Below are 27,753 nucleotides of genomic sequence, written 5' to 3' on the forward strand. Positions count from 1 at the left end.
TTTTTTCCTCAAGCCAATCCATTCTTTCACCCAAGTAAATAATTCCCAATCTGATAGCCCAAAACCATATCTATTTCTAGAATCTTGCAACATTTTCAAACTTATCCTTGTTTTTTGCCCTTGCCAAAAATATTTTAATATTGTTTTATTTAATTCTTCAAAATACCCCCCCCCCCCGTTTTATTGGTATTGTTTGAATAATATAGTAGTCTTGGCAAGATATTCATTTTTATAATGGCTACTCTTCCCATCAATGATAATTGTAGGTTTTTTACTTGACCAAGTACATTTTAATTTATTGCTCCAATTTATAATAATTATATTCTTTAATAGTTACACACATTTCTGTTAGCTGAATTTCTAAATATTTAAATTTCTTGACTATCTGTATAACTATTTTCCTCATTAGTTTTTTCTGTGTGTCTGTAACATTTTAAACTATTATTTTGGTTTTTTCTTTGTTTATTTTCAGTCCTGCAACTTCACCATATTCTTTATTTTCCTAATTAATTTAAGTCCATTTTCTTGTGGGACTTCCAAGATAAAGACCAAATCATCTGTGAATACCTATAGTTTATATTATTCCTTTTTTACTTCCATAATTTATATATTTTGTCTAATATTTCTGTTTAACACTTCCAATGTCCATGCTGCTTCCATGCTGCACAGCACAGCCGGCTACTCACCTCACTGTGCAGTGGCGGCGGCAGCAGGAGTCGCTGTCCCCGCCGCTGCCATGATCCTGGCCCAGGAGGGTATCCTGCTTGTGCACATGTGCGCACACGTGAGAAAGAGGTGAGAGTGAGAGAAAAGGGGAGAAAAAGAGAAATGAGAAAATGATGGAGGGAGAAAATGAGAGAGAGGGAAAAGAGAGAAACAATTGAGAGAGAGAGAGAAGGTGGAGAGAGAAGGGGACATAGAAATGAGAGAGAGCTGGAGGGAGAGAATGAGGGAGAGGGAAAAGAGAGGGAAACAAATGAGAGAAGGGGAGAAAAAGAAAGAAAGAAAGAAAGAAAGAAAGAAAGAAAGAAAGAAAGAAAGAAAGAAAGAGAAAGAAACTCTCTCAGACCTCTGACAAAAGCAATGGCAAGCTAGATCTCTTGCCAAAAAAACTGCAGTTTGCTAGAAGGCACAAATTGGAAGCAAGTCTGTCTTTTTTAAAAAAGAAAATAACAGAGATGGCAAAAAATGCATCTGAAAATAAGATTATTTATAATTGGATAATGCATTATATTGTCAAATCTAAAAGAAATCAGAATATATATGCTATTGCTGTTAGTACAATCCTGTCAGCTTCTAACAACTTAGCATTCACTAAGAACACTAAGAACTTCTCTTCACTACAGAGAAGCAATTTCCCATAATTAATAACATTATTTTGGATTTGCTATTGTATTCAATGAGAAGAAAAGAAAAAGAAAGAGGGAAAGGGAAGGAATGGAGGAAAGGAAGGAAGGAAGGAGTGGGGAGGGAGAAGAAAAAGAGAGAAAAACAGAAATGAGAGGGAAGGAGGGAGGAAGGGAGGGAGTAGTGATATATTTTTTAATCAATTTTTCTTCGGTTCCCTGTAAAATTTTATCCAGCTCTTGCGGTTCCTTATAAAATCCGTCCCGTTCCCCGTCTTTTTTATACCTTGCCTGTATTTGTAAATAGGGCCACCAGCCAATATCAATTCCCTCATCTTTCAGTTCTTGCCTTGTTTTTAGCCTTTCTTGGTTGTCTAATATGTCTTTATATCTTATTATCTTGTTTATGTCCAATATGTTCGGGTATATCAGAGCTTCCATGGTGGATAGCTAGGTTGTAATGTTTTGTTTTGATTTTTAACCATGTTTGTAGTAGAGCTTTTCTAATTAAATGTTTTTCGAAATAGCTGTGAATCTTGTCTTTCTCATCCCAGATAAAGGCATGCCAACCTAATTCCAAATTATAACCTTCTATTGTTAATAATCTTCTGTTTTTTAAATTGATCCAGTCCTTTATCCAGGTGAGAGCTGCTGCTTGGTAATAAAGCTCCCAATCTGGAAGTCCAAATCTCTTTCTCTTCTGTCTTATAACAATTTTAATTTAATTCGTGGTTTTTTCTCTGCCCAAATAAATTGTGCAATTAATTTGTTTAAATCTATGAAAAAAAATTTCCCTCAGCTAATCGGCACCACTTGAAATAAAAATAATTTTTTTGGTAGTATATTCATTTTAATGATGGCAATTCTTCCCATTAAGGATATTTGTAGTTTCCTCCAATTTTCCAGATCTTTCTTAATTTTCTGAATCGTTTTAACACAATTATCTTCTTTAATTGTTGAGCATTTCCCTGTCAGCCAAATTCCTAGGTACTTTACTTTTTGTGCTATTTGCATTCCCATTTTTCCTCTAATTCTTGCTCTTGTTTTTTAGTAAAATTCTTCGTAATGATCTTTGTTTTGTTCTTATTAATTTTAAGTCCCGCTACCTTACCGAATTCCTCTATTTTTTGGATTAATTTAATTCCTGATTTTAATGGATCCTCTAATATGAATACCAAAATGTCCACAAATGCCTGTGCTTTATATTCCTCTTTTTTAATTTTAATCCCTTTATTTCTTGATTGTTTCTAATTTCTGTTAGTAGAACTTCCAGAGATAGTATAAATAATAAATGTAATAATGGACAACCCTGTCTCACTGCTTTCCAAATCTTAACTTCTTCTGTAGTGTCACTATTTCTTATTATTTTTGCTGTCTGGGCCGAATAAATTGATTCTATCATTTTTATAAATTTTTCTCCAAATCTCATTTTTAACTCTGTGATAATGAAATGCCAATTCAAGTTATTGAATATTCAAGGCCTTCTGGGCATCTAAAAAGGCAAGTGCAACTTGTTTTCCCGGATTCTCTTCATAATATTCTAGTGTATTTATAATTTTCCTCATATTGTTTTTTAACTGACGTTTTGGTAAGAAGCTGTTTTGCCATTACAGAAACTTGGTGGGATGAAACTGACAAATGGAACATACAGCTAGAAGGATTTAAATTATTTAAAAGAAATAGACCAAATAAAAGAGGAGGTGGAGTTGCACTATATATAAGAAATAACTACGTCTCTACAGAAATAGAGCACAATAATAATGAGAACTATCTTGAATGCATTTGGGTCAATATTAAAGGTTGTGGGGGAAATGACATTGCCATAGGTCTATACTACAGGCCACCCAACCAAGCAGAGGAAGAAGATGAACTTTTTGCTAGTCAGCTAACTAAGGTATGTAGGAAGCACACCACAATAGTAATGGGAGATTTTAACTACCCTGACATCAACTGGGAAACAAACTCTGCACCAAGTGGAAGATCCAACAGGTTCCTAACAAACCTAGCAGACAACTTTGTTTTCCAAAAAGTAGAGAAGGAAACAAGGGGATCAGCCATACTGGACTTAATTCTCACTAACAGAGAGGAAATGATAGAAGGTGTTGAAGCCATAGGAACCCTGGGGGCAAGTGACCATGCAATATTGGAATTCAACATTATCCAAACACAAGTAGTAGAACAAAGTCAAACTAGAGTCTTGGACTTTAAGAAAGCTAATTTCAATAAACTTAGAGAGAGCTTGGGAAAAATTCCATGGATGAGAATCCTCGAGGGGAAAACAACTCAAGAAGCTTGGGAAATTTTGAAAAATGAGATTAGAAAAGCCCAGTCTAACACAATACCAATGAAGAAGAAAAACAACAGCTCCCAAAAGAAACCAGCATGGCTGCATAAACAACTATCTGACAAACTGAAAGACAAAAAAAGTAAGTATAAAAAGTGGAAGGAGGGGGACATAACTAAGGCAGAATATCAGCAAATAGCCCGAGCCTGTAAAGATGAAGTGAGGAAAGCTAAGGCTCACAATGAAGAAAGGCTTGCCACAAAAGTAAAAATTAACAAAAAAAGCTTCTTCCAACATGTTAAAAACAAGAAAAAAGTTAAGGAAACAATTGGTCCATTGCTAGGAGAAAGTGGCAAGAAGGTGACAAGCAACAGGGAGAAAGCAGAACTATTTAACTCATGTTTTGCATCTGTCTTTACACAAAGGGATAAAACAGTCCAACCTATCAAAAGCAGCACCACAAAATTAGGAACACAAATTGAAATAGGGAAGAAAATGGTAAGTGAGCACCTGTCTACCCTAGATGAGTTCAAATCACCAGGACCGGATGGATTACACCCCAGAGTTCTGAAGGAACTAGCAGACGAGATCTCAGAACCACTGAATTATATCTTTCAGAGATCCTGGAACACCGGGGAACTACCAGAGGACTGGAAAAGAGCTGATGTGGTTCCCATCTTCAAAAAAGGGAAAAAATTAGATCCAGGAAACTACAGACCTATCAGCCTAACCTCAATACCAGGAAAGATTCTGGAAAAAATAATCAAGCAACGAATTTGCGAACACCTAGAAGCAAACAAAGTAATAGCCAAAAGCCAACATGGATTTGTCAAAAACAGATCATGCCAGACTAATCTTATTGCATTCTTTGATAATGTGACAAAATTAGTGGACCAGAGGAATGCCGTTGATATAGTTTACTTGGACTTCAGTAAGGCTTTTGATAAGGTAGACCATAACCTACTACTAGATAAAGTAGAAGAATGTGGGTTAGACAGCATCACCACCAGATGGATTGGTAACTGGCTGACCAACCGCACTCAACGTGTAGTTCTCAATGGAACTGCATCTACATGGAGGGAAGTATGCAGTGGAGTACCCCAAGGCTCTGTTTTAGGCCCAGTACTCTTCAACATCTTCATCAATGATTTGGATGAGGGAATAAATGGGGAACTCATCAAATTTGCAGATGATACCAAGCTGGCAGGAATAGCCAACACTCCAGAAGATAGGCTTAAGATACAGAAGGATCTTGACAAACTTGAACATTGGGCACTATCTAATAAAATGAAATTCAATGGTGAAAAGAGTAAGGTTCTACATTTAGGCAACAAAAACGGAATGCACAGGTACAGTATAGGTGATACCTTACTCAGTAGTAGTAACTGTGAAAGGGATCTTGGAGTCCTAGTGGACAACCATTTAAATATGAGCCAGCAGTGTGCAGCAGCTGCCAAAAGAGCCAACACAGTTCTAGGCTGCATCAACAGAGGGATAGAATCAAGATCACGTGAAGTGTTAATACCACTTTATAATGCCTTGGTAAGGCCACACTTGGAATACTGCATTCAGTTCTGGTCGCCACGATGTAAAAAAGATGTGGAGACTCTAGAAAGAGTGCAGAGAAGAGCAACAAAGATGATTAGGGGACTGGAGACTAAAACATATGAAGAACGGTTGCAGGAACTGGGTATGTTTAGCTTAAGAGAAAGAAGGACTAGGGGAGACATGATAGCATTATTCCAATATCTCAGAGGTTGCCACAAAGAAGAGGGAGTCAAACTATTCTCCAAAGCACCTGAGGGTAGAACAAGAAGCAATGGGTGGAAACTAATCAAGGAGAGAAGCAACTTAGAACTGAGGAGAAATTTCCTGACAGTGAGAACAATTAATCAGTGGAACAGATTGCCTCCAGAAGTTGTGAATGCCCCAACACTGGAAGTCTTTAAGAAGATGTTGGATAGCTATTTGTCTGAAACGGTATAGGGTTTCCTGCCTAGGCAGGGGGTTGGACTAGAAGACCTCCAAGGTCCCTTCCAACTCTACTATTGTATTGTATTGTATTGTATCTGTGTGGATAATTTCATTTAATATTTTTTTAATTCGCTCTGCCATTATTGATGTAAAAATTTTATAATCTGCATTTAGTAAAGAAATTGGTCTGTAATTTTTTATTTGTTGATGGTCTGAATCCTCTTTGGGCATCAATGTTATATATGCTTCCCTTCATGTTTTTGGTAACTTTGCTTCTATAAGTGCTTCATTAAATAAGTCTAAAATCACTGTTTCTGTCTGCTCTTGCATGGCTTTATAAAATTCTACAGGTATACCGTCTGAGCCCGGTGTTTCATTATTTTTTTGTCTCTTCAATGCTTTCTTTAATTCTATCACTGTGATTGTTTTGTTTAGCATTTCTCTTCTCTCTTCTTCAATTTCATGTAGATTCATTGTATTTAAGTATTGTTTGACACTGTCTTGTAATATATTTTCTTGCTGTACAGATTCTCGAAAAATTTCTGTACTATTTTTTTTCCTCTTTCCGGTATTGTATGTTCCCCCTTTCATCTTGTGATGTATTATTCTTTTTTCTTTTTCTTTTTTCAATTTGTGTGCTAACCATCTTCACAGTTTAATTGCATTTTCAAAATAGTTTTGTTTTGCAAATTTGATTTTTTTGGGCCATCTCTTCTTGTGTCATCATGTGTTTTATTAGTTCCTTTTTCTCCTTTATTTTTGATTCTTGTAGGTTTTTTTGCAGGTCCATTTCCAATTTTTTAAGTTCTTTCTCTAATGTTTCTTGTTTTTGTCTCTTTTCCTTGTTTTTCCTTGCCAAATACGTTATTGTCAACCCTCTTGTAAAAGCTTTTTACAAAAGCTTTTTAGTATCCCATAAATTTTGTAACGATGTTTCCTCTTTCTTATTTACTTCGTAAAAAAGTTTTAATTGTCTTCCTATCATTTTTTTATCTTTCACTATTCTTTGGCCATCTCTTTTTCCTTTCCATGTTATTTTTATTGGGTTGTGATCTGCCCAGGTATTTGTCATTATTTCAATCTGTTCTGTATCTCTTTTCAATTCTTGGGTTGACCAAATCATATCTATCCTTGACCGTGATTTGTGGGGGTTTGAATAATATATAAATTGTTTCCTATATTCCTTTCTCTCCATACATCTTTCAGGCTCAATTCCTGCACTATTTCGAAAAAGGTAGATGGTAGCATTCTTTTTTTTTCTTATTTCTTTTGTTACTCTTGTAGTCATTGTTGATATTTGTTATAGCACTAAAGTCACCAATTAGACATATATCCTCATGTTCTATTTCTGTTATTTTTTGGTGGATCTTGTAAAATTCTTTTTGATTTTTATTTTGGGCGTTTATTGCTGTGAGAAGAATTTTTCTTTGTTCTTTTTCTATTTCTATCATTAAAATCCTCCCCTCTTCATCTGCATATTTTTTTTTGCATTTATCCATTCTTTGATGTATATTGCAATTCCACTTTTTTTGTGCTAATGTTGTAAATAATTTTCCTAACTTTAGATATTCTAGTAGTTTGTTATATTGGTTTTTAATATGTACCTCTTGAAGGCATACTATGTCCATATTCATTTTTTGTAATCTAGTCAAAGTTTGCCTTCTCTTTTCCGGTGAGTTTGATCCATTTACATTTAGTGAGAGTAACTTAATTTCTTATTCCATTGTGTTATTTGTGTGCCGCCCTTAGTTTCCTTGCGTTTCTTGTCTCTACTCCTATTTTACTACCTTCTTGTTCTATTTGTTCTCTTTCCTGTCTTCTTCTTTGTTCTCTTTCTTCCTCCCTGTTTTCAACTGACTGTTCTTGACTTCTACTCTCTGGTTCCTCTTTACTTTCTTGTTCTTCCTCAACGTAAAATGATGTTCAAAGAACTCATGTGCTTTCTTGACTGTGTCTATTTTATATCTTTTATCCTGCCAGGTAATAATCACTCCCTCTGGTGTGAGCCATCTGAACATTACATTGTACCTTATTAGTTGTTGTGTAAGGAACTGATATTGCCTTCTCTGGTCTCTCACTATTTTTGGGATTTGTCTCAGGATTTGTATCTCTCTTCCTTTATATGTTATTTGTTCTTCTCTCTCTTTCTTATATACTTCATCTGTAACCGATTTTCTAGTAAAGCGTACGTGGATTTCTTTTGGGAGCCTATGTCTCCTGGCATAATTAGTATGGATTCGATACACCTTGTCTATGTCCCTTCTCGTTTCTTGTTTGTTTTTTTGTAATATGTTTGCAACAATCTCTGTGATTGTTTCCCCTAAATCCTCCTCCTTTTCTTCTACTATATTTTGAAAGCACAGAAAGAAGCCAGCTTTTTCGAGTTCCAAAAACACTATTTTCCCCCTAATTGTCTGTTTAGTGTAGTCAGCTTCTCATCTACCATCTCTATTCTCTTCTCCGTTTTTTCTACCTTTGTTTCTACTTTTTGAATTTTTTGTTTATTTTTTGTTATTTCACTTTGTGTTTTGCCAATTCTATCATCTATTCTTCCAATCTCACTCTTCATTTCTCCCATTTCTAGTTTAATTTCTTCATGATTTCTCCTAGTTTCTTCATGAATTTTTGTAATTGTTTCTTGTGTTTTCAGCATTGTTTGTGTTTTCAGCATTGTTTCTTGTATCATTGCTAATGCATCTTGCATACACTGAAGGTTCATTGTTGAGCTCGCTTTCTCTATACCCAGTGTGCTCTCAATTGTGTGCTGATTTGAGGGTGAAGATGTTGCTGATATTGGATTGAATGCTGCCTTTCTATTCATTTTACTAATTGTTGTTGTACATGTCATTTTTGATTTTAATTTCCTTACAATTTTTCCCACAATAACATATACTTCTCTCTGCCCAGTGCTTGTTTCCAGGGGCTCTCTACAGACAACGCCCTGAGGTCTGCAAACCATGGGCAGCGCGGCCAGTGAGGAGCAATGAGGATGACTTCTGCCCTGTTGTTGATGATTTTGAGTATCACCCTGGCCAGCAGCAAAATCGGAGGGAAGGCGTAGAAAAGCCCCTGGAGCCAGTGATGAACTGGATAGCTGTGTATTGCACAGGGAGGCGAACAGGCCGACCGCTGGAAGCCCAAATCTCTGTGTGACCTCTTGAAAAATACAAGGATGGAGTTGCCATTCCGCTTGATCCACCGTGGCCCTACTGAGCCAGTCAGCTTGAACATTTTCTACCTCTGAGATGTTTTCCACCACTATGGACTGTACGTGGGCTTCCTCCCAGTCTCCCAATTCACTTGTCTCTCTCATAAGTTGTCATGATCTCAAGCCCCCCTGTCTGTTTACGCGTGCCTTAGCTGTCATGTTATCAGTTAGGATCAACACATGCTGGTCTGTAATAAAAGGTGTGAAGTGTTGTAGCGCCAACCTTATGGCCCTAAATTCTAGCAAATTAATGCTCAGTTCCGACTCCACCCGGGTCCACTGGCCCTGTGCTATGTGTCTGTCTAGATGAGATCCCCAGCCCATGAGGCTAGCATCCGTAGTAATGGTTATCCTATGTTCTATCCTGAAGTGACAACCCTGATCAATGGCTGGGGACCTCCACCAGTGGAATGAGTTCCACACCTTCCTTGACAGGGGAGCCTTGGAGAGAGATGTACTTGTCCTTTGTTTCTGAAAGGGCAGAAGGAACCATTGTAGATGCCTAGAATGTAATCTAGCCCAGGATACAATAGCAATGATGGATACTATCTTGCCCAACAGAGAGTGTCGCCAAAGAGACCCTGCTGTTCCCTATCACCTGTGACCCCAACTGGCATAAATTATCTCAACACTGCTCAGAGTTCTGTCTGAGTATCTATCCAGGCCCCCAAGTGTAGGATTCTGGTTGTCGGGTAAGGTGGCTTTTCGGCACATTAATAGAGAAGCCATGTGCCTGCGGTGATTGAATGGTGATGGCCAGGTCGAGTTTGGCCCTATCCCTTGATACTGACTGAACTAAGATGTCATCCAGGTAACAAAGAATACATATAGGTATGGACCTAAGATGTGCGGCGAGGACTGTGAAAATCTTAGTAAATGCACAAGGAGTCAAAGAAAGTCCAAAGGGCATAGCCCTGTATTGGTAATGAACATTGGCCAAAACTGCCCTGCGATCGAAACCCTGAAGGGTTACAGTCATAGCCCCTGAAGGAGCCGCATAATCTTGCTGCCCGCATAATCTTGCTGTCTCCTGGAATATGGATCAGGTCGGATAAAACCCTTCTTAACATTAGAAGATAAGACCGTATGCTTATCTTTCCCTTCTATGAGCAGTGGTGTCAGGGCATCACCAAATAAAGTATCTGCCTTGTAAGGTTCAGCAGTTAGGTGCCACTTGTGCCTCATATCTGTCTGCCACTGTCTGAGCCAGAGGAGCCTGCGTGAGGCGCTCGTGGAAGCCAAGGCCCGAGAGGCGAAACGTGTGGCGTTCAAGGTGGCATCTGAAGTGAACTGAATCGCCGCCACAATCTTATTCAGATCTTGATGCGCCCTAGTGTCACTTGCTGGAATCCTCTCTTGTAATTGTTGGAGCCAGGAGAGGTTGGATCTGGAAAAGAAGGCGGCGCCGGCGAGGCCCGGATTGCCCAGGCCACCACCTGGTACCCCCATTGAAGGGTTTGGTCAGCCCTTTTATCCTTAGGCTTGAGGACCTCCTCCTAGGACCCTGGCAATGTTGTGCTAGAGTGCAGAGCAGCTATCGGGGCATCCACTGTTGGCCATTGGAGCAACTTGTCCAATCCCTCAGCCACATTGTAGTACCACCTGTCAGCTGTGGAGGGTACTGGACTGGCTGTGGGTATGGACCATTGTCACTGGGCCGTGTCCAGAAAAAGTTGTGGGGCAGGTATGATATCGGCTTGTGCTCCGTGAACCACGCGTTGGTCAATATGGAGGGTGCCTGCGCCAAGGGGGCATCCCCCTGGACCCCTAGGTCCGAGGCAGCCTTGGCTTTGACAAGCAGGGGCTTAAAGAATGCCAATGGGAATAGCCCCATTATTTGGGGCTTATCCACCTGGGCGTCCTCCTCCCTCAACAGTTCTGCATCTCATATCTCCCTCTCCTCAGAGGCTGGGGATGGACTTCATGGGGAGTCAGGTGGGGGAGGGTCCCCTGCTTTCACCAGTGGAGCGTCCCTTGATAGAGGCGGTCATGAAACCCCTGAGCCAGCCTGGTTATGCTCCTGCAATCCGACCGCAATGTCCTGTTTTATGCCCTACGATATAATGCTCTGAAAATTGAAGCCAGGTGTGGGCATGGTTGAACTGCCAGGCATAGATGGCACTCCCCAGTCCTGGTGGCCGCCCGGGGCCGATGGGGTGACGAAAGCCTCAGTCCCTGCGTGACAGACCTAGGGGCTCGTGTTAAGAGTCTTAGGGGCACTTCCCCAAAGATTGGCAGTGTCAATGTGAAGCATCAGGCTGAAGGGGGCCAAGTTTGGGTTCAGGTCAGAAGTGGGCCTGTGGTCTGACCTGGCTCCTGTCTGCTGTGCCCTCTCATGTCGGGTAGGAGAGGGGAGACGGTGTTGGTCAGTTTTAGTGTGCTTCACTTTTGCAGTCGCTTTTCCACCATTCTTGGGCTTAGGGGGCTTATTGTGTTTGGAACACTTGTCATGCCCCCTGGCCCCCCTGTGCCCGAGGAATTTGAAGGCCTGGCAGGAGAAAGCGGAGCTGGACACAGGGTAACTACCCCTGTATCCCCCTCCTGGGATGCCCTTCTTGCCTTTGGAAAGGAGCCCGGGACGTTGCTATCAGCCATTACAATAAAGTCTGGTGGTTGCTGCAGTTCAAAATGGTGCCTGCACTCCTCGTGGCCATTTACCGTTCAAAATGGGGCTTCACGCCTTTTTCCTGCAGCTTCGCGCCTCCTTGAGTCAACAGCTCGTCGAACCCCCTCACTCCGTCTGCCCGTCTGCCTGCAGCCACAGAATGTGCTTCACACTGCTCACCTTTGCTTTCGCCTAATTTTGATGTCAGAAGTTGGGGTGGCTTGAAATGAGCACCTGTGCAGCCATTGGTGGTGTGGTCCAAATCTTGTAAGATCAGACTGAGATGGTCAGCCCCAGGTTTCTGCCAGTTCACCGGTAATGCAAGCCCCTTAGCACTCTAGCCTTGCAATCTCCGCTGCACCACGACAATAGAGGAGGCGAAGGAGGGTGGGGGGGCAATATTCAATGCTTTCTTAAGTGTGCGTAGAAGGTGATCCCCACGCCTCTCCCCTTAACAGACTTCACGAAGCAGTCCCAACAGAGGGGAAGTCCAGATGGCCTAGGACATTGAGGCCCAACACGGCCAGATGAGTAGCACCTGCTAACTGTCTTTGATGGTAGAGTCTCTACTCACAGTCAATTTCCAAGCAATAATTGTATTTGAAATCTCTGTATAGAAATGAATCTAGGACAGCGATGGCGAACCTTTTTTGGCTCGCATGCCATAAGTGGGGGGAGAGCAGGGGGTAGCATGCAGGCGTTCCGCACCCATAATGCAATGCACGACCCTCCCCCCCAGTGCGCATGCTTTCGCCTAATTCACGGAAGGAAGAAATAGGTCTTGGAACCAGTAAAGACTGCTGTACAGTAAAACCAGTAAACAAATCCTGCTAGACTTGGTGGTTAAGACATTTGGCTAGACTGGTAGTTTTAGTCGATATGAAAGCCAGCTAGGTGAATTGGGCCAGTCACTCTCTCTTAGGCCAATCTCCATCACAGAACTGTTGTGGGAAATTCCAAGAAAGGAATATAACATTACAAGTTTAAAGGTGACTGTCTTAATTATAAAAACAATAAAGATGGGATAGAAAGTCTTTTTAAAAAAGCTTAATTTTAAAAAATGTGCAGTTCTGTATGCAACAACTCAAAAATTAGGGGAAGTGGGCAATAGCCTTTGCTTTGGAGTGTAAAAACACTGGACTGTAATTCCCACAATCAGTAGCTAGAAAAAATAAGAAGAAACTAAGGGAAGGTTAGTGGGAGAAAAAACAGGTTTGAAATGAAGAAAAGAGAACAGCCCAGCAAGACAAATGAGGGCATAAAACTGGTTGACCTATTTTCTTTTGATGACTTTGGATCTATCATTACTTACTATTACTCTTCTCATTGTTCCTATCATCCATCTCCTCCCACATATGATTGCAGGACTGTAACGTTTTTGCTTGTTTTCTTACGATTTATATTGATATTGTTTCCTGATTGCTTATTTGTACCCTATGACTATCATTAAGTGATGTACCTTATGATGTGTGACGAATATATCTTGTCTTTTCATGTACACTGAGAGCATATGCACCAAAGACAAATTCCTTGTGTGTCCAGTCACACTTGGCCAATAAAGAATTTTATTCTATTCTATTTAGAATCGAAGTACTAAATCTTAGGCAGGAGAATGAAAATCAATCAGCCATTGGATATCTGTTTATTTTGATGTTGTCAAAACTGTCTTAATTGTGACATTTATGTAACATATCAAATGAATATTCAATACCCTTTTTCAGCAGAGTAGACTGATTTAAGCAACAGAGAAGATAATGTGCTGCAGGTACATAGGCAGTTCTTAAACTGTTGGATAGTAGGCAAAAATGACATTCTTCAACATCTCTTGCCCACATTTAGCAAGACCTGGGTATGCTTTAAGCAAGGAAGTGAGCAAAAATGGTTTCTAAAGGGTTTCAAGCCCACTGGGATCAATCAATCCTTAAAGAACAGGAAAGAGACAAGAATTATAAATGAGCAGTCATCTTGAAAGAGAGAAAGACATTGCTGTTTTTCTAAAAGCTGAATAAAATAGTCTGAAAGAGAAAATAATTTAACCTTCCCAGGATTATACTATTCAGGTTCAGATTTTTTTTTAAAAAAAAAGGGGGGGTGGGGACAAACTGTGAAAGATTCGATCTATGAATGTATATCACTGCAATAATTCTCATCATTAAGAAACCTAACTTAGCTAGTTTTCTTTAAAAATGCTTAACAAGAAGGCAAGCAGACAACTATGTACTTTCACTACAAAGAACCTTAAAACATGCCTGCTAACATCTGAAGAGTCAAACAAGAGACTGGATAATAAAATGTGATGGTCATCTATCAGGATAGCTAAATAATCAATCTCCTAATAGTCAGTCCTTGGGACTTCCACATAATGCTGAGGTTCAATCATCCTAAATCTATAGTATAACCACATTTAAAATACTGTACAGAGTTTTGACTGCATTTCAAACAGCCGATTTATGAATCGGTTAACTAAATGTCTGCCTGTGTTTGAAAGGTTGGATTTAATCCCTGATTGTTGCTATAAAAAGTTGTTCTACCTGTCCAAAATACTACTGCTTGCCCTATTCTGGACCTTTCCTCCACCACATCACACCCATGCATCCATGTCCGACAGTCTGCCTACCTACCTAGCTACCGTGTTTCCCCCAAAATAAGACCCAGTTTTGGGATCAAAAATAAGCACTAGGAATGTCTCTCTTTTTTCATCTACAGGAGACAGTGAGTACAGGGGCCAGCGGAAGTGGGAGCGTTGCCACCAACGGCCCCGCCCTCCATCCCACCATCTACTTGCCTGCGGCCACAATGGTCCAAACTCTCAGTTCACCTGCCTTGCCTGCTGGCCCTGCTGTTGCTGGGACACTGGAGCATGGGTCTTACTCAAGCTATACCTTTTTCATAGCAACTCTCCATTCATTGAGGTAAAATAACAAATTCTAAGGAATATGTCAGAGCTTTTGGTGCATCAACACTGCCATCAATTGGTGAATTATTTCATTGAAGGCATTGCTCTTCAACTTAATCCATATATAAATTCCAGTTTCTCAAGATTGGTCTTTCCATCAAGAGAAATATCTGAGGATCCACAAATAGTTCATTTCTTATTTAACCCAATAATGTAATTTCCAAGGGAAAGGATTTATCATCTTGTTATTCTGATCCCATTCCCTTGAATGGGATATCAGAGATTTACTTGCTGCCTGACAAATCAGGGGTGGGTTTCAGCCAGTACAAATACCTGATCATGAAATTTACTGTGCTTTCCCGTATCTGAGCTTCCAGAGGCCCCATACTGGAACGCTCCCTCCCCCGGCCTGCCCCCCGCTTCCCCAGCCCACCCAGTTGCCGCTTGCTCACTCGGCTTGCCCCGCCCACCCACTTCCTTTGCCGGAGTGGAGGCTTGGGAGAAGCCCAAGGCTTCTCCCAAGCCTCCACAGTGTGCGCTCCCTTCTCTTTGACAGCCACCTGGTTTCCAATGGGGGGGGAAGAAATCCATGCGTTTTCCCTCCCTCTGCATGGATTTCTTCCCCCCCCCCATTGGAAACTAGGTGTCAAAGAGATGGGAGCGCATGCCGCATGGACCTCTTCCAACAGTCAAACAAGGAACAGGAGGGGAGGATTCGACTGTTGGGAGATAGCCCACATGGTGCACGCTCCCTTCTCTTTGACAGCCGCCTGGTTTCCAATGGGGGGGAGAAATCCATGCGTTTTTCCTCCCTCTGCATAGATTTCTCTCCCCCCCATTGGAAACCAGGCAGTTGACACACACACACACACACACACACACACACCACATGTGTAAGGGGGACTGGATCAGCGGGGAGGCTGGCAAAAAAAGAAACCTCTGTTTTTCCGCTGCCACGGCTTGCACAAAAAGGAGACAGCAATCCTGGCCGGCGCTCTCTTCACTTACCGCTTGCCACCGCCACTTCTGTGGCCCGCCAGCTGCAGCTCTTCCTGCCCTGCCTAGCTGGGTGGCTGGCCGGGAAAGCAGCGAGGGTGCGAGTGCCAACCATTAAGCTTGTCCTTGATACCCATTTAAAAATGACAAATGCTTCCCCATAATCCCACCCCCCATCAAAATTTGCAAGATTTCACATCACACTATTCTGCTTGAAAGCATTCCTACCTGAGTGGAGTTATAGTATATCTGTAAAATAAGATTATGATCTTTTCAACTGATGCTTCAGATGTGATGTGGAAGCATTCTGAACTACAAGTAGAGTAATTTATGGCAAATATAATGTAGTAAGATACAGCTATATTCCTTAATCTGGTACCTTTCAGATATGCTGAAGCTAAAAAAAATTAAGGCTAAGCCATGTACTAATGTATTTAATTCCAGCACTTGACAAGCAAAAGAAATAAGATACTTAAAAACATGTATTATTAGGATCAATAAACTGAAAATCTGGAATAATGAAACAATAAAGCAGTAAAACTTTACAGGAAGATAAAGTAACAGTAAAAGCAACAGAACTAGAGTACCAGTAATAGTAAAGGAACAGAACTAAAATGGAATAGTTAAGAATATTACCTGCAATAAAACACTTTGCAATGTTAAATGAAGATAAAATTAATTTGAGCAAAATTAACCAACAGGGAGTTATAAGGCTTGAATGATATCTTACAGGAAAACAAAGGGAGCTGCTGAGTCAATGATACCCTTACTACGTGGGCAGATCCATGATGCATATGGGAGCATTCTTTTTTGTTTTTTCCCTCTATAACATCTTACAATCATCACATTAATATTGTTATGTCATCATACCTGTATATATCAATCTTATATCGCTTCTATATTTATATACATTCATCTACAGTTCTATACATTTCTCTATTGTTTCTCAGCTGAATTAACTATTCCTGTTAGGCAACCATTTATACCAATTATCCCAAATTTCTTAGTATTCAGACTCTTCTTTGTCCTGTAATCTTAATATTATCTTGTCCATTTCAGCGCAATGTAGTGTTTTCTGAATCACTAATTCATCTGGGGGAATATTACTTTGTTTCCAACATTGGGCAAAAGCTATTCCAGCTGGTAGTCAACAGGTGTATTAGTATGTATTTAATTTTCTTTCTATATTTCCCCTTGGTTATTCCCAGCAGAAAGAGTTCTGGTTTGTATTCTATTTGTTCCTCTGTAATTTGTTGTATCCATTTCCAATACTTTTGAGTTCCGGACAGCATATATAATAGAAAGTCCCTTGCGTTTTTTTGCACTTCCAGCAGGTTGGATTCATGTTTGGATACATTTTGGCCAATCTCATTGGTGGTAAATGCCAACGATATAACATTTTGTACATGTTTTCCTTGTGTGCTACTGATCTTGTTAGTTTGTAATTTGTGTTCCAAATTCTTTCCCAATCCCCTAGATCTATATTCTGTCCAAACTTTTTGGCCTATGCTATCATACAGCCTTTAACTACTACTTTTCCAATGTTACTTCTAATAAATATTTGTACATTTTTGTTATGAATTTATCTTCCAGGCCTGTTAAAATTTTATCTATTTGTTGTAATTCTGTGTAATTCCATATTCTTTCACATCTTTTTTCTACCTTGATTGTAATTGAAGATATGGCCGCCAATCAATATTTATGTTTTGCTCCTTTAATTCCTGATTTGTTTTCAGATTCCCCTGAATGTCTACAATTTCTCTGTATCTCACCATTTTCGATAGATCTAGTGTATTGGGATGTGTCATGGCTTCCATAGTGGAAAGCCATATCGGTATTTTCATGTAGAGTTTTCCCCTAATTTTATTCCAGACTTGTATCAGTGCATCTCTAATGTAGTGTCTATGAAAATATTTTTGTTTCTTTTTTCCCTCCTCCCGTTTGCAAATCGCGGCCCTCTACTGTTAATACTCTTTTATTTTTTAAATTAATCCAATCCCTGATCCATGTTAACACTGCTGCTTTATAATAAAGCTCCCAGTCAGGGAGTCCCATACCACCTCTGTTTCTGTCATCCTGTAACACTTTCAATTTTAACACTTTCTTCCCTTGCCATATGAATTTTAATATAATCTTATTCAGTTCAATAAAAAAGTTTTTCTCTAATTTTATGGGGATTGTTTGAAATAAGTATAGAAGTCTCGGTAATACATTTATTTTTATCGCTATTTTCCCTAATAATGATAGTTGTAGCTTCCTCCATAATTCTAGATCTTTTTTTATTTGTTGCAATAATTTTGTATAATTATTTTCTTTTATGGTAGAGCACTTTGCAGTTAGCCATATTCCAATATATTTAACTTACTTTGTCACGTGCAGTCCTATTACCCTTTCTAATTCTTTATTTTGTTCTTCCTACAAATTTTTAGTTATCATTTTAATCTTTTCTCTATTGATCTTTAACCCTGCCATATTTTTCTAATTCTCAAATTAAACTACTTCCTGTTTCTAGTGGATCTGCTATAATGAATACCCAATCATCTGCAAAGGCTTGAATTTTATACTTCTCTCTTTTAATTTTAGTTCCTCTTATGTCAGAATTCCGTCTAATTCTAATTAGCAGACTTTCAAGTGTCAGGATAAAGACCAGAGGTTATAGTGGACAGCCCTGCCTTACTTCTTTTATTATTTTGAAAGTCTCTGTACTTTCCCCATTTAATAATAAATGCCCTTTAGATAGAGTATATGGTTTCTATTAGTCTTTCAAATTGCTCCCTAATTTCCTATTCTTAATTTGTTGTATCATGAATTCCCAATTTAAATTACTGAATACCTTCTGTGCATCCAGAAAAACAAGTGCCACTTGTTTCTCTGAATGCACCTCGTAGTACTCTAAGATATTTACTATTATTCTGGTATTATTCCTAATTTGCCTTGTTGGGAGAAATCCATTTTGGTCTGGATGTATGTAGTCATTCAATAATTTTTTCAGTCTCTCCACTATTATTGTTGTGAATATATTATAGTCTGCATTTAACAATGAGATTGGCTTCTAATTTTTAATCTGTTTTTATCTGCACCTTTTTAAAATATTAATGTAATGTGTGCTTCTCTCCATGAATCAGGCATTTTTGCTTTCATCAGTATCTCATTATACATCTCCAACATCAAGGGCTCTATCAGTTCATTCAATTCATCTTACATTTTATACCATTCTGTTGGAAACCCATCTGGGCCTGGTTTTTTATTATTTTTGTGTTTTTGGATCACCTGTTTCAATTCTAGTCTCATTATTTCATTTGATAACATTTCTTTCATATCCTCTGTTATTGAAGGGCTTTCTTCTCTGTTCAAATATTCCTTTATTTTTTTCCCATCTACTTGATCCCCTTTGTACAGATTTTCAAAGTACTTGTAGGCAATCTTTTTCTTCCCTTCCATTGTATGTTGCAATTCCTCAGTTTCATCTTGAAGTTGATATATTAACCTTTTCTCTCTCTCTTTTCTCAGTCTGTATGACAACCACCTTCCCAGTTATTTGCTTGCTCGAAGGAGTTTTGTTTTGTTAGTTTTAATTTCTTCCTGGTCTAATATATTTAATTTGTGTTTACTAACATCCAATCCTTTCTAATTTTGTCATTCTGTGGCTTATTTTGTAATTCTATTTCTAACTTTTTTATTTCCTCCTCTAGTATCATCTGTTGTGCCCATTTTTCTTTGTTTCTTTTTGCCGAATATGCTATAATAATTCCACAGGAATAAGCCTTCATGGTGTCCCATAGATTTTGTATAGATATCTGTTGTTTTGTATTTTCCTTAGGGAATAACTCCAATTCATTTCTACATTTTTGAATAAATTCTTTTCCTTTTAGTATTTGCAAATTTAACATCCATCTTCATCTAGTTTTTTTTTTTTACCTTTCCAAATTATTTTAATGGGATTATGATCTGCCCACGTATTTGGTAATATTTCAATTATATGTATTTCTGCCCCAATTTCCCCATATCAATCCATGACCAGGATTGATGTGGATCAGAGTAAAAAGTAAAATTGTTTTTTTTTCTGGTTCCAGTTTTCTCCAAATATCAATTAGATTTAGCTCCTCCATCATCTCAAAACAAGTCATTGGTAATACTTCTTTTTATTTTTAGTTTTTTTGTCACTTACATAATCTTTTATACCGTCCACTATGGCATTATAATCTCCTATTATACAAACATTCTTCAATCCAATTTCTCTAATTTTTTCATGTAATTTTTTATAAAGGTCCTTCTGATTTTCGTTTGGGGCATATATTGCTATCAATAATACCGGTTTTTGGTTTACCCATATCTCTAACATTAATATTCTTTCTTTGTGTCTACATAAATTAAATTTGTCTTTATCCCATCTTTAACCTATATCATTATCCCTTTTCTCTTTTCTTCTGCTGATGCTGCATACAATATTCCTAATTTAGGATATTCCAGGTATTTTATAGCTTGTTTTTTAATGTGTGTTTCCTGTAAGCATATTATATCTGCCTTTTGTTTTGTTAATTTTGCCCAGATACGCTTTCTTTTTGTTGGCAAATTTAAACCATTAATATATACCGATAATAACTGAATTTCCTCTTCCATCCTCCTAATTCTCTACCTGTCTTTATTTTTTATTGACTCTAGATTCTTTTTTGGCTCCTTGTTATTGGTCTCACTTCCTCCTCTCTCTGTTGCTCTTTCTCTTCCCTACTACTTTCTTCTTGTTCTCCTTCTTTTATTCCCTGTTGTCATTCTTCCTGGCTTCTAGATTCTAACTCCTCTTTACTGCTCTGTTCCTCTTCTGGGCCTAGTAGTTGCTCATATAAATCCTGTGCCTTCTCCAGATTATCAACTTTAATCCTTTTCCCCTGCTAAATTACCAGCATCCCTTCAGATACCAACCATCTTGTTTAACCTTGTAAATCTCATTTAACCAGTTGTGTTGCCAAAAATTGGTAGTCTCTGCGTTGCTCCCTCACTCTTCACGGAATTTGTTTCAGGGTTTGTATCTCCTTTCCTTTGTACACCATTGGTTCATCTCTTGTTATTCTATATTTTTCCTCATTCTATATTTTTCCTCATGAATCTAATGTGTACTTCTCTAGGCAACTGGTGTCTTCTGGCATAATTAGTGCTTACTCTGTATACATCGTCCAATTCATTTAGGATCTCATGCTTGTCTCTTTGTAACATATCTGCTATTATTCCTGCCATTATCATTTGTAGATCTTCCTCTTTTGTCTCTGTTACGTTCTGGAATAGGAGATAACATGCTGCACGATCCAGATGGATGAGGGAGTCTCCTAAGTCTTTGTTCGATGTTTTCATCTGCTGTTCAACTAGCTCTAGTTTCTTCTCTGGTTGTTCTGTTCTTTTTTCTATCACTTTTATTTGTTCATTTTTTTCCAGTGTTTGTTGTATTATTCCCATTTTATTGTCTAATTTCTGTATATCATTTTTAACTTCAGTTTTCATTTCACTCATCTCTGTTTTCATTTCACTCATCTCTGTTTTCAATTCACTGTGATTTTTAGTCATTGTCTATTGAAACTTGATCATAGTTTCTTGAATGGCTAGCAGTATTGCCTGCACATTTTGGATATTCGACTGTATTTCATTTCTCCATTGTAGCCATTCTTTCTGTTGACCTTTGGGATGCTGGAGAGACAGTCGCTACCGTTATCGCTGGATTTACATTTGTCTTTTTTCGGGCTTTCAATAATGTTGTTGTGATATTCGTCATCTATATTTTGTGTGTGTGTGTGTGTGTGTGTGTGTGTACACAAACATATATATATATATATATATGTGTGTGTGTGTGTGTGTGTGTGTGTGTGTGTGTGTGTGTTTTCTGAGGTTTTCGCAGATGTTTGTATGTACGTCTTTGGTTGTTCGGGTTTTCTCCCGCGTAGAATTGGAAGTATCTTCACAACGTTTCGATGAAGTCTCATTCATCATCTTCAGGCTGGTGCTTCCGGCTGAGATCTCACATTGCTCCTGGAAGCACCAAGCCGGAAGCACTAACCTGAAGATGATGAATGAGACTTCATCGAAACGTCATGAAGATACTTCCAATTCTACGCGGGAGAAAACCCGAACAACCAAAGACGTGCATGTATGTATGTATGTATGTATGTATGTATGTATGTATGTATGTATGTACGTCTTTGGAGAGAGAGAGAGAGAGAGAGTGTGAGTTGTATGTGGGTCTTTTCCTGTGTAAGATTGAGATTGTCTTGGCAATGTTTCATCGAGGTCTCACTCGGCTGAAGATGGCGAGTGAGACCTCGCTGAAACGTTGCCAAGACAATCTCAATCTTACATGGGAAAAGACCCGAATACACAAGACCAGCATACCTACACACGTGAAAATCTATCTATATATAAAACAAGTAATAATAAGAAAGAAAGAGAAAACAAAGAAAGAGTAAGACAGAGAGAGGAAACCTCAATACTTATTTTTACCAAAAATGCTGTATCTTAAAAGTGCAATTATTTAGGCATTTATAACACACACGTATGTATGTATGTATGTATGTATGTATGTATGTATGTATCCACCAACTTCCACTAACTTATTTATAAATGTAAATGAATGCATGTTAATACAGATACAAATGCATGTTAATAGATATTATAAATATTATATATAATTGTAATTTAATTGTTTAAATTCTATATCTTCCAATAAGTATTTCACCAAACTATTAACACAGTCAATTCATTCAGTACCTTTTCTTTTACTATTTTTTTAAAGTTCTCGGTTAAATTACTTTTCTGTTCAGTCTTTGCAAAACTGTCCACGCTCTTTTGTTCTAAGCAGTTTTAGGTAGTTTCGGCACAGCTGTTGCATCAGCCTCTTCCCCTTCCATTTTTCTGTCCTCTTCTTTTTCCTAACTACTGTCTGCAAACCGCCGCCCCCAAGCATACCACAGTTCTTCAAGTCCTCCCTCTCAATTTCTTTTTCTCCACTTGAGTCTGGATGTCTTAGAGTCAGTTCGTGCTCTTTCTTGTTGTCTTCCCTCCCAATCGCTCACTTACATCAGTTATTTCCCTTCGGGCTGGTCTTTTGCCTCTAAAAGCTGCTCTTGCTGCTCTCGCCTCTGCTATGTTGGCGCTCTTTTGTAGGGCTCTCGCCCAATCTCTAGAGATTCACTGCTTTGCCCATCCTTCTCTGCAATCTTCCTTTTCTGCCAATGCTCACCGCTGTTTTCACTTGCAAGCCGATCCACTAATCCTCTTGATGACACAACAGATGGTGGGTCTTGCGAGTGCGTTTGCCTCTCTGTTGCATGCCTGCTTCAATGCCCTGGAAAATAGCCCTGTTGATGACCTCTTGCATTTCCGCTGAAAGGTTGGGCCCCTGGTCCTTGACTGGGCGAAGCCTGGGGCCGGGCCTGGGGGGTGGAAGTTGCGGTGCCAAGGGCCCCACAGGGGCTGGCCCCTCCTCCAGGTCCGAAGGACAGGCAAAGAGGTCGGCCTGATCCGCCATCGAGGGGCCTGGTGAAACTGCCATGGCCAAAGAAGCCCTGGGCGAGAATTCCTGGCCTTCCCCCTCGCTATTGGAGATAGGTTGAGCCTGGGCAAGGGCAACCTCTCCGGAGGATTCCTGAGAGTCCACCAACTGGGAAGCTTGGGCCTGTTGCTGGGCCTTGGAAAATTGTTTTTCTAGGGCCTTCTGATGGCGTATGACGTCCTTATCCTGCCCCGATCCCTGCTTAGGCCCGGGTTTGAAATAAGGTTTGTTGCCTCTGATGGCCTCCCTGGCAACCTTGCTAGCCTGCCTAGCAAAGGCTCTGGAGGAAACCCCAATTGGTTCAGGGTTTTCTGGGGTCTGATCTGCTATGGCGTTAATAAAGGGCCTTAAATGAGACAAGTAGGGAACCACCTCCACTCACCACCTCACAGTAGCCCACCGCAAGCCAAAATGCTCAGGAATAGACACAGAAGGTTGCAGGAAGAGATTCAGCCAGGCAGGGTTATGGCGCGAGCAAATCCAGCTCCCAGCGCCTGCAGGAAGTTAAGGGTTGTGATCCAGGCGACCACAAGCACTTGCTGCTTCAGTCTGAAAGGCTAGGGGCCCAGATCGCCGGTCTGACCGGTCAATGAGATCTCCACATGACTCCTGCTATGAGTCAGGCTTTAACAGCTGCGGCATGCGGTTAAATCGAAATCAAAATCGAAAACAAAACAGGCGGCTCCAAATGGAGGTCGGAACTCCCTGCCGCTTCTCCAGACGTTTTAAAGTTGCCGCTAATGCTTAGGAGAGCCCTGAGGGGCCATTCCGAACACTGGCTTGTAAAAAGCACGGACGACGACAATGGAGCTCTCAGCGGGGATTCCCTCCCGCAGCAGGGTTGCTGCGCCAGCACTGGCGTCGGCAGTCCGACCCACGCGCTTCCCCGACAGCTGTCTGTGACCCTGCGGGGCCCGTGCAAGTTCGGGACACCGAGAGGACCAAGTGGTGAGAGAGAAGTCAATTTGGGATTTTAAGTAAATTTCTCTCACCAAACCTGCTCCAAAGTAAAGAACATGATCTTTTCCTTTCAGTAATAGAATTGAGAGTCCAAGCAATCTATCTAGAATTGAAGAGAAACTCGAGGCGCGTCCACTGGGCTAGCTGAATTGAAAAAAACCTGAAGATAATCAGCACCAGAGGCGTGGTTTAAAGTTTCAATTCAGTTCTGGGCAGATTGGCTGTATTTAACCCTTGCTTCGACTCTCCAGAGCAGCGCCCTGGAAAACAATGCTGATTTTAAACTTATATTTAAAAATGATTATATAAAAATGAGGCCAGCAATACAATGGACCAGTTATTTGCTGAAATACGCCTTGTCCCCATTTGCAAGTGAAGCAGCAGCTTGATATCTAAATGCACAAAAGTGTCACTTCCACCTTACATCACTGGAATGAAGATTGGGTCAGAGACACAGAATGCAGAAATGGCTACTAGTGGGTAAGATGTAAAAAGGAACATAAAATTTACTTCTTGGAATCAGCACAATCACTACATATGATGAAAAGAGACCTCAAAACCATTTGGGAGTGAGCATCTCTGCATCTATTAGGCATCCATATGCAGCAATTTACAGTCCAGAAAATTGCAGGCTGGGTGAGGGAATGTCTGTATACTCATCAGGACTGGTTCTGCAGCCAAATGTATTTGAAAGGTTTATTGTCTTATTTGTTTAACTTTATTCATAACTAAAGCCTCTGGGACAAAAAGCATGAGATGAAACTGCCATATTATATTAAGCAGTTTAGAGAATATAACAGAATACTAATAACACTGCTTTAGGTTGGTTGAAAAAGCAGAAACACTCCCTCAATGCAGTTCCAAATTTTATTTTCAAATGTAGTCACAGAACTATCAAGCTACTAGCCTATTGCTTGGGAAACAGGATTGGGTTGCTGTGCTACTATCATTAAATAAAATATGGTTGAACTATATTTTCGCCTCTCAAAATGATCTCGTGCATAACATAATTAAAATCCTGAAATCACCTTAAGGTAATTTCTTTGGCAAACCAGAATTTGGCAATACTGCTAGGAATCTTAACATGCCTGGAAAATGCTTGATTGGACGAGGCTGGTTTAATTGAATCAATGAAACTTTCCAATTAAAGTATATTTCAGAAAACTCTTACAGTAATTGCCTATTTATATTAGGGTAAGTGATGAGGTGAGAGATGTAGAGGTAAGGACTTGTATGTGCAGCAAGAAAACTGTTGGTAGCTCATTACTGGAAACAGAAGAGCTGGCTTACATATTTTTCACTAACTCCTACAAACAACTGGCTGTCAATCAGAACTATACCATACATTAAATTTGTCTAACCTGGGTTCATGCCAATTCTCAAAATTATCAGCAGTGGTCATGCTAGCTGGAAATTCTAAGAGCTGATAAACCTAGAAAACAGAGGTATTGGAAAAGTCCACTCTAAGTTACAGATTTTTGTGTACTTTTCACTTTTAATTTTACAATATATTGCAAAAATCAATTTGGCTGATGAGCTAATGGAGCTATCATAAATTCACAGATCTATGTGAACAGCAACAGATTATGGATTTTTGAGTCATATCCTGGTTCTATGGATCACAATTTGGAACTTTGCCTTAGAAAAAACCCTTGACATGGCCTAGAAGCCAGATATGTCGTACTTATTTATTGCATGCAGCATATCCTGTGATACAAAAACTGTGTTGGATACGAAATCTCCATTATGCTGTATTAGGAGTTAGGACTCCCTTCCTACCATTATTTCTTTTATCTATTGTGTTTCCCACACAAAACTTCCAACACTATCATTACCTATTCATTAACAGACTCTCTAGAAGCATTATTTAGGTATTTACAAAGTTCCTCTGCTTATTTCGTGGGATTAGAGAATGAGATGATTATGAATGGGGGAACTGGGCTCCCTCATTCATATTGCATGATATACCCAGGAATCCCAATACCCCCAAATCCTTCATGTTATTCTGTCATAGCATGGTTACTCAGCAACCCTGCCCCTTGCTACTGCAACACTTCCCGCTCTGTGTATAATAAATACAGGTAGGAATAATAATAACATCAAATCAAGTAGCAAGAACAAAAGTATTCAAAATATTTAAAGAATTTCAACATAGTAAAAGAATAAAATAAAAGCTTCTAGTTTAAAAAAAAATTAAAAATAGAAATCAATAAAAAAACTTTTCGTTCCATTGCAAACTTGTATGGCCTCATTCACAACTACTTGAGTTAAATTGTGGTTTTTATCAAATTTTATCATAAACCATCCTGGAGTTCTATCAAAAGGGATTACAAGTTTCCTGAATAAACATAAACATTAAAAATACATTTATATTTTTCAGTAAATAATCAACCCACACAAAGTAAAATTTGGAGAACAGATTTTTCTCCATCTGGGTGGAAATAGCATCCAGGAATGGGTTGACCTCTCTGCAAACTGATTGGACTGAGTCTGTCAAAGCTGCTAAGTCACTCTTCTGTTGCAGGGGTTTCCCAACTTTTTGACTCAGTAGTCAGCTTGGACAGACGGGTCAAAATTCCCTCCTTCTTGGAATTCCTGGATTGACTATCATTAATTCTACCAATGGACTTTTAAAAATATGAATAAGCACTGTGGACTCCCAGCAGTGTGGTAGAATTGTGGTGCCTCCTTCGGAGACAGAGCTTTGGCTCGGTTAGTTTCTATAAGCTTCAGAGACTCACACCATTTTCCAACTGTCACTTCTGACATGGCACCATAGCTGAAATGGCCTGGGCAAGGCTGTAAGGAGTCGATCCGATAGCTTGAGCAGGCTTCAGAAGCCTTAAGATCAATGGAATTCAGCAAAGCTTAGCGCCACAGCCAGAAGCCTCGCCCTTCACCCGACGTTTAAAAAGAGCTGCTTGCAGGCTTCAGAAGCTTTGCCCTTCACTTGTAGATTGGTTTGGTGGGTGGCATGGCCACAGGAGTCTCGCACTCCATTCACCCTTGACAGCTAGACCTAGTCACAGCCACAGATCAGTGCCCCACTTAGTAATGCCATTTAACTAGCTTTTGCCTTTGCTGCCTGAGCGTGCATTTTTACAGGAGATGTGGCAATTATCTATTGGTGCCAATGATAAGTGCCAGAAGTGCCCTTACTTCAGACAGGGGAGAGACAAGCAGCACTAGCAGATGGCCTTCCCTAACTCTATCCCCAGGGGGAGCTAAAGAACAATTTTCTCCAACCAATTTCTTATTGCCCATAAGCAGAGCTGGCCTAAGGGGCCCAATATCAGACTCACAAGGGGCTGCAGAGACTTTTTAGCTGCATTTACAGTGGCCAACAATGGTGCCTGAGGCCAACTTTACTCCCACCTCAGCTGGCCTACAATCAGCAATGGAAGCAGGGCCAGTAGAGCCAGTCAGCATGCAAGCCATAAAACCTTAACCATCAGACAGGGCATTCAGGCTGGACTTCAGCATTGCAGGCAGGCTTCATCACAGTTGTCAGCAATCATGAGGGGACAGGGACAACCATCATCCCACAAGGGCCAGCAAGAGCTGCCTTCCTTTCCTGAACCACGCTCTCTTGCCCCATTCTACAGGAGCCTACCTCAGTCTCTACAATCAGATGAGGAAGGCCAGAGAGATATTGACATGTCAGATGACGAGTGGATTACCCTGACCAGACCACCTTCATGGGCCTTTTTAAACCTGGACTATTCAAATCACTCCTCTTTAAGGCCAAAAACACAGCTCGGCTTGGAGCAGTGGTGGGTTGCAGGCGGTATGCCCCGGTATGGGCATACCAGAGCCAGCCCGGAACACCAGATACCATTCCGGTACGGTGCTCTGGAGGGCCCACCCACCCGCCTGAGCGCCTTACTGGAGTTTAAAGGCTTTTGCGCTGGCGCATGGTGCGTACAGTGCCTGCACAATGGTTCGCAGAG

At 39.9% G+C, this 27,753-nt stretch overlaps 1 protein-coding gene across 8 annotated transcripts in view; it reads right to left on the reverse strand.

The window, feature by feature from the left end:
• The window catches only part of POMGNT2 (protein O-linked mannose N-acetylglucosaminyltransferase 2 (beta 1,4-)), a 223,410-nt gene that overhangs the window by 7,126 nt on the left and 188,531 nt on the right, over positions 1-27,753 (reverse strand). For 2 of the 8 annotated variants that reach the window (XM_081970114.1, XM_081970111.1), the window contains exon 2: positions 25,165-25,235. The exons of the other annotated variants lie outside the window; for them this stretch is intronic. The gene's annotated coding sequence lies outside the window, so the exon portion shown is untranslated. The remainder of the gene's footprint in view (positions 1-25,164; positions 25,236-27,753) is intronic. 8 annotated transcript variants of the gene reach the window in all.

The sequence above is a fragment of the Natrix helvetica genome (genome assembly GCF_964273705.1).
Source record: "Natrix helvetica genome assembly, chromosome: Z".
NCBI lineage: Eukaryota > Metazoa > Chordata > Lepidosauria > Squamata > Natricidae > Natrix > Natrix helvetica.